This window comes from Marmota monax, unplaced genomic scaffold (assembly GCF_021218885.2).
Source record: "Marmota monax isolate L192 unplaced genomic scaffold, Marmota_monax_Labrador192_F-V1.1 WCK01_AAM20220418_F8-fsc00012, whole genome shotgun sequence".
Taxonomy (NCBI): domain Eukaryota; kingdom Metazoa; phylum Chordata; class Mammalia; order Rodentia; family Sciuridae; genus Marmota; species Marmota monax.
The window spans coordinates 12,768,491-12,779,644 of NW_026695227.1; the positions used below are offsets into that span (position 1 = coordinate 12,768,491).

Here is an 11,154-nt window from a genome sequence, read left to right on the forward strand (position 1 = left end):
GTGTAACCTGTGATCATGCTTGGCACACTACCAGCTTTGTTGTCATTTCATATATGAAGCGATGGGGTCTTTTCATTCTACAGATTGCCCACCCATGGAATGAAGGCAGGTCAGATCTCCCCACAGCCAGTGTGTTTTCTTCAGGCTGCTCAAATTGCCAGTCCACCTGCCTAGAATACGGTGTTGCAGAACACTCACTCTTTCTTCTCTATGCATGCACACACACATGCGCACACACACACACACACATATATATACACACACACACCAAAAAAACCAACAAAAACTTCGCAACCATCATTTACACAAGTAGTTAATCAAGTATGCATTTTTTTCCGCAAAATTCTTGTTGTAAACTGGAATTTTAGGCATTAATAAACAAAGAAGGAAAGTGTTTGGAAACATGAGTGACTAATTTGATGCACTTAAAATCAGACTGCAAAAAGGCCCGGTCAGCATGACATTGCCTATCTTTCCTCTATTTCTGAGCTCTTGGGCTGTGCAAATGTGGGTTGGGGATGGCCCACTCTTCAGGCATCTGTGACCTCTCCCTTTGCTCAGCAAAAAAAAAAAAAAAAATTAGGAAACGGGAAGGAAAAAGGTGATTAACACAGAGAAGGTGGGTGGCCAATGACATGCCAACTAAGTCTTTAATCTCCCATTGCTCTTTGAAAATATAGTTGGCAATGGAAAGAAAATTCTTGAGGAAAAAGCCATGAAAAGATGTTAAAGTCACCTTCAAAAACTCACCTTCACAAAAGGCCTCACATCTTTCCTTTCCTTTCCTCTCAGCCAACTTCTCTCTTCTCAGAGTTCCCCATTTGCTTTTCTTTGCTTGTCTTAAGATTTCTTTGCTGCTGACAACATAAACTAGGGATTTAGTGAGGTCTCGGAGGACTTTGGAATTCAGCTAAAGCACAGCTGTTTTGCTTCTCTTGGGCTTTTTCCTCCTCCCTGTCATCTTTTCCTTTAGGTTTAGACATGTGATGTTTTTTAAAAATCAGTCAAATATCTATATTTTACAACCTAATTGAAAACATGATTCTCCTTTGTGCTTTAATAAAGAACTGGCACACTTGAGGGTTCTAGGATTCTAGCCACCTCACCATTCTGTTAAATATTAAGAAAGATGATTGTTGTACTGTTTCAAATGGCTGTGCTGGTTTTCCCCCAGCTTTTCTTCCTCTGTATACTTCAGGAAGGAAAATACAGAACCACCCTTTAGGCTGCTCTCCTGAGAAGTACTCCTTAAGCTCAGAATAACCCCAAACAAGCAAAACCTTTATGTTCAGCAGAGAGTGGGTGTGGAGAAGAGACTGTTGAAAAAGACACAGAACATTGGGCTCTTCTTAGAAAGAAATTCTGTGCTTTCAGTGTCTCTTAGAGCTGTTTACCAAGGGAAAGGATGGTAGAAAATGTACCCGTTACAAGGGTTGTTTGAAGCTCTAAATTTGACTTCAGTTTCTAAGGTGAATAACCTATGTCAATAAAACTAAAATTACCTCAGGTTTCTTGTTGCAGTATTTTTTCCCCCTCCTGCTTGTGGTTGGTGCTCCAGTTTGGGTCAAGCTTCTGGGTAAAACACCAGGTGTGAAGATGGCAAGGATTTCCTGAGTTTTATAGTCTCAGTAGTCAACTCGCAACACCTATGTGGAAATCAACCTTCATCTGAGAAAACAAAACATATTTTTGATAGTTGGTAATTGGTCCTTTTTTTTTTTTTGGAAAGACATCAGTCCCATGGAACATTAGTTTTTTTTTTCACCATAATATCCCCATATTTTCAACTGTCTATCATAAGTACCCTAATTTGTTGCCCTTGATATTATTTCAGTTTCAACCTATCTAAAATCAAATTTATCAGCAATTGCCAAATTTTTTGATTCATGGGGGTGGGGGACTGAGTGCTTTCTTTGTGCCATGCACTGAATTAGGTGCTGGGGCAAGAGATGAATGAGGCAGGCCATGTCCAAGACTTTATTGGGCTTACATTCCAACAGATGGACAAGATATTAAATAATAGTTATCTCAATGATGGTATAATTACAATGGAGATAAGGGCTATAAAGGATATGTACACGTTCCATGAGTGAGTTTAACTGGGGGATCTGACTTAATTGGGAGAGTTAGGAAAATATCTTTGAGGAAGTAGTGCCTTAACTGAGCTCTAGAATGGTTACACACTCCCCTACTGAGGTGTATCCAGCAGAGAAGTCTGTGGAGAAGTCCTAAATTGTAAAGAAACATAGATTCTTGAATAAACTAGGCAAATCCATTGATCTAGACATGGCTGGTTCACTCTTTCTTGGTTATATGCATACATTTCCTTATTTAAAATAAATGAACCTAGTTTGAATTTCTGTCATTTGCAGAGTCTAGACAATACTAGGGATAAGAACAGATGCAAAAGACTGACTGGTGAGGCTATTATTGTCTGCAGGTGAAAGGTGAGAAAGGCTTGAATTACTGGTCATGACGGAGGTGGAGAGAAGCGTGTTCAGAAGATGAGAGTGAAGGGGACTGGGTAACCAATTAGATTTGAGAGTGAGGGGGAAATGTGAGCATCCTCTATTTTTCTGCTTGAATATCTAAGGATACCATTCACTAAAATAGGAGATACTCAAGGAAAAACAACTTGGAGGATAGTGGTGAAATTAGATTTTTTTTTAGATTTGGGTCATATTGAATTTGGGATTCCTGAAAGATACACGTCTGTCTACAGTATCATTCTACTAATCACTTAGACTTAAGATCATTGTCTTCTTTGACCTACCTCTTTCCATTCGATCATACGAATCCATGGTATATTCTATATAAAGAATATATTCTATATTCTTTTAAATCCATCTTCTTAAAACATAATATGTAAAACTAAAATGTCTAAATTTTACATGTATAGTACAGTGAATTGTGGATGTCCACACCTGTGTCAGCACTGACACAACCAAGATACAGAACATTTCCATCACCCATGAATTCCTTCTGTTCTCCTTCCCATGTCTCCCCTGCTCCTCCAACCCCTGGTCCTAGGCAAGCACCAAGTTTTATTGCTATAGATTAAACTTGATTTTCCCATTCTTTCCCCAGTAAGTAGAAGCATGCAGTCTGTGTTCTTCTGTGTTTGAATTCTTTTGTTCATCCACCATAATGGTTTTTTTTTTTCAGCATAATGTTTTTGAGATTCACTAATTTTACTGCTGAGTTATTTTGTGGAATGGGTGTGTCATGATTGTTGATCATTCTCTGTTGATTTGTATTGAATTGTTTCCAGTTTGTGACTTTTGGAAGTAAAGCTGCTATGTTCTCATCACATACAAGACTTCATGTGGACATATGTTTTTATTTTTCTAGAATAAGAACCTAGGAGTTGTATTACTAGGTCATATGGTAAGAGCATGTTTCTTTAACTTTAAAGAAACTGCCAAATTGTTTCCTAAAGTGACTGTACCTCCAGCAATGTGTGAAATACTCAGCTACTTCCATATCCTTGTCAACACTTGATATTCTTTTTTAATTTTAGCCATTCTAATGCATATAGAAGCAGTATCTCATTGCAGCTTAATTTGCATTTCCCTAATGAGTAATGACATTTGGCATTTTGTAAGGTGCTTCTCTGCTATTTGTATGTATTATTTGAAGAAGTGTCTTTCAGGTCCTTTGTTAGTCTTTTGTAATGCCTTATTATTTTTAAATAATTATAGACTCATGGTAAATTAGACAAAAGTACAAAGGGACACATATATCTTCACCTAACTTTCTGAAGATGACATATTATATATTGTAGTGCAGTATCAAAACTAGGACATTTTCATTGATGTTACTATTAACAGACTTCATTCAGTTTTCACCTTTGACAGAATCAGGATTCATTTTGTATATGTGGGTGTTTGTAAGTGTGTATATTGTTCCATGTAATTTTATCCCATGCATTAATCTGTGTGCCCTCCATAAGATACCAAAGTATTCTGTTACCAAAAAAGAACTCCTTATTGTATTACTCATCCCACCTTGTCCTTTGACCCTGTTCTTCTAGCAACCAGTAATCTTTTCTCTCTATATATAGTTTTATTGTTTTGAGAATACTATGCAAATGGAATTATGTAATATATAGCCTTTTGAGAATGGATTTTTACTTAGCCCAGTTCCCTTGAGATTCACTCAAGTTTTGTCTATGAAGAGCTCTTCTCTATTGCTGATAATGTGCCACAATTGTAACCTTCTTCCATTGAAGGACATTTGGGGTGTTTCTAGAGCTTGGCTGTTTATAAAGCGGATGTGAACATACATGGGTGGGTTGTTGAGGGAATGTAGGTTTTCATTTATTTTGGAAAAATGCCCAACAGTATGACAGCTGGGTTATATGCTAAGTGTATGTTTGACATCATATGAAATTGCCAAACTATTTTTCAGAATAGCTGTACCAGTTTACCTTCCCATGAGAAATTTAGAAGAAATTCAGTTTCTTTACATTCTTGCCAGTATTTGGTATTGTCACTTAAAAAATTTAGCTACTTTAAAGGTATGTGGCAATATTACTTGTATTCTTTTTTTTTTTTTAAAGAGAGAGAGACAGAGAGAGAAATTTTTAATATTTATTTTTTTAGTTTTCAGTGGACACAACATCTTTATTTTATTTTTATATGGTGCTGAGGATCGAACCCAGCGTCCCGCGCATGGCAGGCAAGCGCACTACCACTTGAGCCACATCCCCAGCCCCAATTGCTTATATTCTTAATTGCGATGTTTTTCTTCATATTGACTTGTAAGGGTTCTTTACACATCCTGAATATAGACCATTTATGAGATATATGATTTTCAAACACTTCCCCCAGTTAGTGGATTCCCTCTTTTCTTAACATCTCTTAAAGAGCAAATATTTATAATTTTGATAAAACCCATTTCATCAATTTTAAAATTATCTTTTTCTTTTGTGATCTTTGTGGCATATCTAAGAATATTTGCTTAACCAAAGGTAAAACAATATTCTATTTTTACTTAGAGTCATAAGTTTGCTTTTATCTATAGCCTATGATCCATTTTGAGTTATATTTTAAAATTTATTTATTTATTTTAGTTAGGTATATATGACAGCAGAATGCATTTGGATTCATTGTACACAATTGTGGCACAACTTTTCATTTCTCTGATTGTACATAATGTAGCGTCACACCATATGTGCAGTTATACATGTACCCAGGGTAATGATGTCTACATCATTCTACCTTCTTTCCTGACCCCATGCCCCCACCTCATCTCTCCTTCCCCTTCGTCCAATCAAAGTTCCTCCATTTTTCCCATTACTTCCCCCATATGGATCAGCATCCACTTATCAGAAAGAACATTCATTCAGCCTTTGTTTTTTTGGGATTGGCTTACTTCACTTAGCATGATAATCTCTAACTCCATCTATTTACCTGCAAATGTCATACTTTTATTCTCTTTTAATGCTGAGTAATATTCCATTGTGTATACATACCACAGTTTCTTTATCTATTCATCAATTGAAGGGCATCTTTGTTGGTTCCACAGTTTAGCTATTATGAATTGAGCTGCTATAAACATTGATGTGGCTATGCTACTATAGTATGCTAATTTTAAGTTCTTTGGGTATAGACTGAGGAGTGGGATAGCTGGGTCAATTGGTGATTCCATTCCAAGTTTTTTAAGGAATCTCCACATTGCTTTCCAGATTGGTTGCACCAATTTGCCATTCCACCAGCAATGTATGAGTGTGCCTTTTCCTCTACATCCTTGCCAAACTTACTGTTTTCTGTATTCTTAATAACTGCCATTCTGACTGGCATGAGAACAACTGAGAAAAATCTTAGAGTAGTTTTGATTTGCATTTCTGTAATTAATAGAGACGTTGAACATTTTTTTCATATATATATATATATATATATATATAAAATCTTCTTCTGAGAAGTGTCTGTTCATCTCCTTAGACCATTTTTTGATTGGGTTGTTTGTGTTTTTGGTGTTAAGTTCTTTGAGTTCTTTATATATCCTGGAGATTAGTGCTCTATCTGACATGCATGTGGCAAAAATTTGCTCCCAAAATGTGTGGTCTCTCTTCACCTCATTGATTGTTTCTTTTGCTGAGAAGAAGCATTTTAGTTTGAATCCATTCCATTTATTGATCCTGGGTTTTATTTCTTGTGCTTTAGGAATCTTGTTAAGGAAGTCGGGGCCTAATCTGACATGATGAAGATCTGGGCCTACTTTTTCTTCTATTAGGCACAGGGTCTCTGGTCTAATTCCTAGGTCCTTGATCCACTTTGAGTTGAGTTTTGTGCATGGTGAGAGATAGGGGTTTAATTTCATTTTGCTGCATATGGATTTCTGGTTTTCCCAGCACCATTTGTTGAAGAGGCTATCTTTTTTCCAATATATGTTTTTGGCTCCTTTGTCTAATATTGAAGCCAGAATTAAAAATAGGTATTCAGTGTAGATAGATAAATGGAGCCAAGTTGAGAAAAACAGACCAAACTGGTTTGGGTCCAAAAGGTTGAAGACTCCACTGTGGGAGATTGAAAAGTTAATGTCCCCAAAAGCCTGGCATATTGAGCAGACAGGGAACTGCTAATTAATTCATCCCGGGCCCCCCTTTCTGCCCGGATCACACCTCCCCAGCCCCTTCAGCCCACCTGTTTACCACCTTTGGCTTTCCCATGGGAATCTCTTAGTCACATATATGGGATGAAGGGAAATGAACAAGATAAGGAGGAATAATGTAGAAGAATAAAGAAAACTTTAGATGTATAAAAGAGATGGGACTTCATCATCCCACAGATTCCACCTTTTGGGTCCTCTTCTTCCTCTGGAAGGAGTCCGTTCAACTATCCTTTAAATAAAGCTTCTCACTTTCTACTCTACACTTGCCTTGGCGTGCTTCTCTGGTGTTATACTTCAGCATTTGGGGAAGTAGGACTCATCAATATAACTGTTAACTGTCAGTATCAGTATGAGATAACTGTATTTATGTGGGTTTGTCTCTGTGTCTTCTATTCTGTACCATTGGTGTACATGTCTATTTTTGTGCCATTACCATGCCATTTTTGTTACTATAGCTTGGTAATATGGTTTAAGGTCTGGTATTGTGATACCTCCTGCTTCACTCTTATTGTTAAGGATTGCTTTGGCTATTCTGGGTCTCTTATTTTTCCAAATAAATTTCATGGTTGATTTTTCTATTTCTACGAGGAATGACGTCCGGAGTTTAATTGGAATCACACTGAATCTGTTTAGCACTTTGGGTAGTATGGCCATTTTGACAATATTAATTTTGCCCATCCAAGAGCATGGGAGATTTTTCCATCTTCTAATATTTTCTTCCCTCATGGCAGAAATATGGAACGTTTCATGAATTTGTGTGTCATCCTTGCACAGGGGCTATGCTAATCTCTGTATCGTTCCAATTTTAGTATATGTGCTGAGGAAGTGAGCACCATTTGAAGTTATTTTTTTTTTTTACAGGTCCTGTAGAGTAAAGGTTGAGGGTGGTATATTTTCCATGTATCCACATCCAATTGTTCCAATGCCATGTGGAAAAAATATCTTTTCTGCATAGAGTCATCTTGGGAACTTTGTCAAAATTAACTGGTTTATATATGAGTAGGTTGATTTTTGGACTTCACACTCTTCCTTTGATCTGTATGTCTATTCTTATGCCAATACTACAGCATCTTCAGTACTCTAGTTTTGTAGTATGTCCTGATATCATATAACATTAAATTACAATTTTGTTTTGTTTTCCCAAACAGTATTCACCTTTCTAAGTTTCTCTGAATTTCTATACAAATCAGTTAAAATTTGGATTAGAATTATACTGAATCTGCAGATCAATTTGGGGAGATTTGCCAACAGTATCATGTTTTCCAAACTGTGAACATGACATATTTCTACATTTATTTAGATTTGCTTTAATTTTTCTGAATATCATTTTGTAGTCTTTGCATGAGTCTTTCACAATCTTTGTGAGATAAATTCTTAAGTATTTCACATATTTAATGCTATTATAAATATTATTTTTAAATTTCAAGTTCCACATTTGTTATTACTTGTACATAGCAATTGACACATACATTTTGTGATATCACTAAACTTACTTAATTTTTTTTGGCAAACTTATTTAGATTTTCCATATAGGCAATCATGTTATTTATTAAAAGACAGTTTCTTTACTCTTCTTTTTGTGTGGTTTTGTTTCTTTTGCTTTTCAGGTTATTAGGTCAGGATCTCCAGCACAAGTTCAAGTAGGAGAGTTGACAGCACATGTCAATGTCTTTTTCCAGACCTATTGTTGAATTCAGATTGCTATTTCTTTATGAAAGAATTTTACATTTATGTTCAAAACCAATACTTTTGGTTTTGGTTTCAGGGTAATACTTGCCTTAAAAGATGAGTTGAGAACTGTTCCCTCCTATATGTTCTGAATGACCTTAGATAGGATGGGTACTATTACCTCACTAGTGAAGCCCCCAGGGCTTGGCATTTTCTCTGTGGAAAGATTTTTAATTATAATTAATTTCTCGAATAGAGTTATGCCTATTCAGATTTTTCTGTTTCTTCTTATACTAGTTTTAGTAGTACAAGTTTTTCAAGGAATTTGTCTATATTATCTAAGTTCTTTATTGCTCAATGTTTTGTGAAATTCTCTCTTATTATCTTTTTAATGTATGTAGGCTGTGGTGATATTCCTGGTTTTCTTTCTGATACTACTGTATGTGTTCTCTCTTTCTTCTTTCAAGAACCTAGCAGGAGTTTCATAAATTTTATTATTATTTTTCAAATAGGCATTTTTTCCTAATTTGTTGTTATTTCATTGATTTTTCCATTTTGTTTTTTTGTCTTTAGTATATCTTTCCTTTTGTGTGTGTGTGGTTTTCATTGTTCTTTTTATTAGATGGGAGGCAAAAACTTTATCTTGGATTTTTTTATGTTTTATAAATTTAAAGCTATGGGTTTCCCTCTAAGCACACAATCCATTCAATTACTCAGTCCTTCCAATTTCTATCTCTTAAGTAGATTTCAAGTGTGTTGGCATATCTCCAGCTCCATCATTACCATCCTAGAAAAATAAACAAACAAAAAAAAAATTACTCATAGATCTCCCTCTTGTGGTGACTGAGGGATTTTGTGAATGCTTTATTTTGACACATGACCTGATGGTCATTGATGAAGGGAAAGGAAAATGATGGAAGAGGCTGATTAGTTTTTAACTATCTTGATCCAGAATTAACAATGGTTATTTTTCTCACTATGCCTTGGCCTAAACTAATCACCAGGTCCCAATCTAACTGCAAAGGAGTATGGTAAGTGTGAGAGAAGATGTATTTGTTGAGTCCTAGAACTCATTAATACAAACAGCCTTTTATAGATGGAACAACAATATCTTAGTTGGTGAGTATCTAGGCTCTTGTTTCTTTTTTCAAATAATGTTGCAATATAATTCCTTATGCACATAGGTATCTGGGAGGCTACAGGATGGTCATATAGATATTCTCTGTTTAAATCTGGAGGACAAAACTAGCACCAGTGAGTGTCTATATCAGGAGAAGAGATTGCCGCTTAGTATAAGGAAGAAAATTGTAATAATGCAAAGTACTGAAGGCCTAGATGAAGAAGTGGGTTTTTTATGATGGAATGTATTTCAGTGCGGGTGTGAGGATTTGATTCTCTCACAAAGAATAATATGCACAAATGGGAGAAAATTCAAAGATTTTATTATCTTTAGAACTTTATAAGATCAGTATATCTTGTTATGTCCTTGCAAAATGTGTTCTCTTAGCAACAAGAACAACTGAGAGTCAGGAGACATTAATTACTTTTGATAAGTTAATGAAAAACCTTGTATAATTCTGTTACCTTAGATATAACCCAAATAATACAGATTTTTCTCTTCTAAGCCCTTTAAGTTCTCCAGAGATTTTTTTTCAACCCTCTGAGAAAGACAATATGTGATAAGATTTTTTTTCTCTCCTTCATTCAGTTCCAAGTATTATAGCATGAAGTGTGGGACTGAGTTCTTTGCTTATGAATTAGAGGAATGAAATCCACAGACACAAAGTTGAGAGCAAAGTAGCAGGACTTATTAGAGTAATAGAAAGAAATAGAGCAAAGATCCTAAAGGCAAGGGGTCCCAAGAGTGGCTATTTTCTAGGAGTTTATATGGATCTAGGGTTAAAGGAGCAAACCCCTGACCCAATCCTGGGTAAGGCACTCAGTGTTTCCAAGCTTTTCAAGGGTTCTTTGGACCAAACAGGTTGCTGTGCCCCCTTTTTCTTTGCTTGGGTTCCAAGTATAAGACAGCAGATGTTTCACTATCAGTGTATTCTGCTTACACAGGAATCACCCTGACCTTGATGAGGCCTGACTTGTGTCTGTAGTTTCTCAGCCCTGCTGAATAGAAACCTGACCTTGAAGGAGTCCAACTTTCCTGCCCATTCATTTTAACCCTTTCTTCTGCCTCAGTATTTCTTATCATAAACAACAAAGCCTTTAAAAATAATTTGGGTTTACAATGCTTTAGATGCCATTAAGCAGAAGTAACATCATAGACAAATGCTGGGGTAATCATTTCTTTGGAATTACTCCTTTATATATAGCCTCCAGAAATCAAGGATTGTGGTGGACTATGCAGTCATATTTGTACCAAAAGAATCCATTTGATTGAAACAGGAATGACCATCAAAATCAATGGGAAACTGTCTGTTGGTGTTGCTCAATGAAGTCAATTTGCTTTCTTAAGACTTTGCACTAAAGATGCAGAAATACAGTTAGATGGCAGAAGGAACTAGAAATGAGAGATCATATAAACCTGGATTTGAAAGTAATGTGAGACAAGGGAGCCATTTACAGACATCTGTCTAGGGCAATGTAACTAAAGAACTTGACTAAGGAAGTTGGTCTTTAGCAAGGACAGTGGAGCTTGATGTGGAAAGGAGCAGAAAGAGTGTCTGGAATCCCAGACAGAGACAGAGGAGCAGCTTCAGAGCTTGTTTATTTTATTTTATTTTTTGTTTCTTTTTTCTTTTCCAATTCCAAGTCTCATGTGAAGGTGGAAATGAATTCCTTTTTATGGAGGTATGCACTATTCAATAAATTTGAAGTTCATGTTTGATTCCCTTTTTAAAGTTACCTTTTATTTTGAAA

The 11,154-nt window shown here is 35.9% G+C and overlaps 1 non-coding gene across 1 annotated transcript; it reads right to left on the reverse strand.

The window, feature by feature from the left end:
- Nucleotides 1-7,344: 7,344 nt before the first annotated feature.
- On the reverse strand, nucleotides 7,345-7,448 carry LOC124087483 (U6 spliceosomal RNA). The gene has a single exon (XR_006850075.1). It is a non-coding gene; the product is annotated as a U6 spliceosomal RNA (small nuclear RNA).
- Between the last annotated feature and the right edge of the window lie 3,706 nt (nucleotides 7,449-11,154).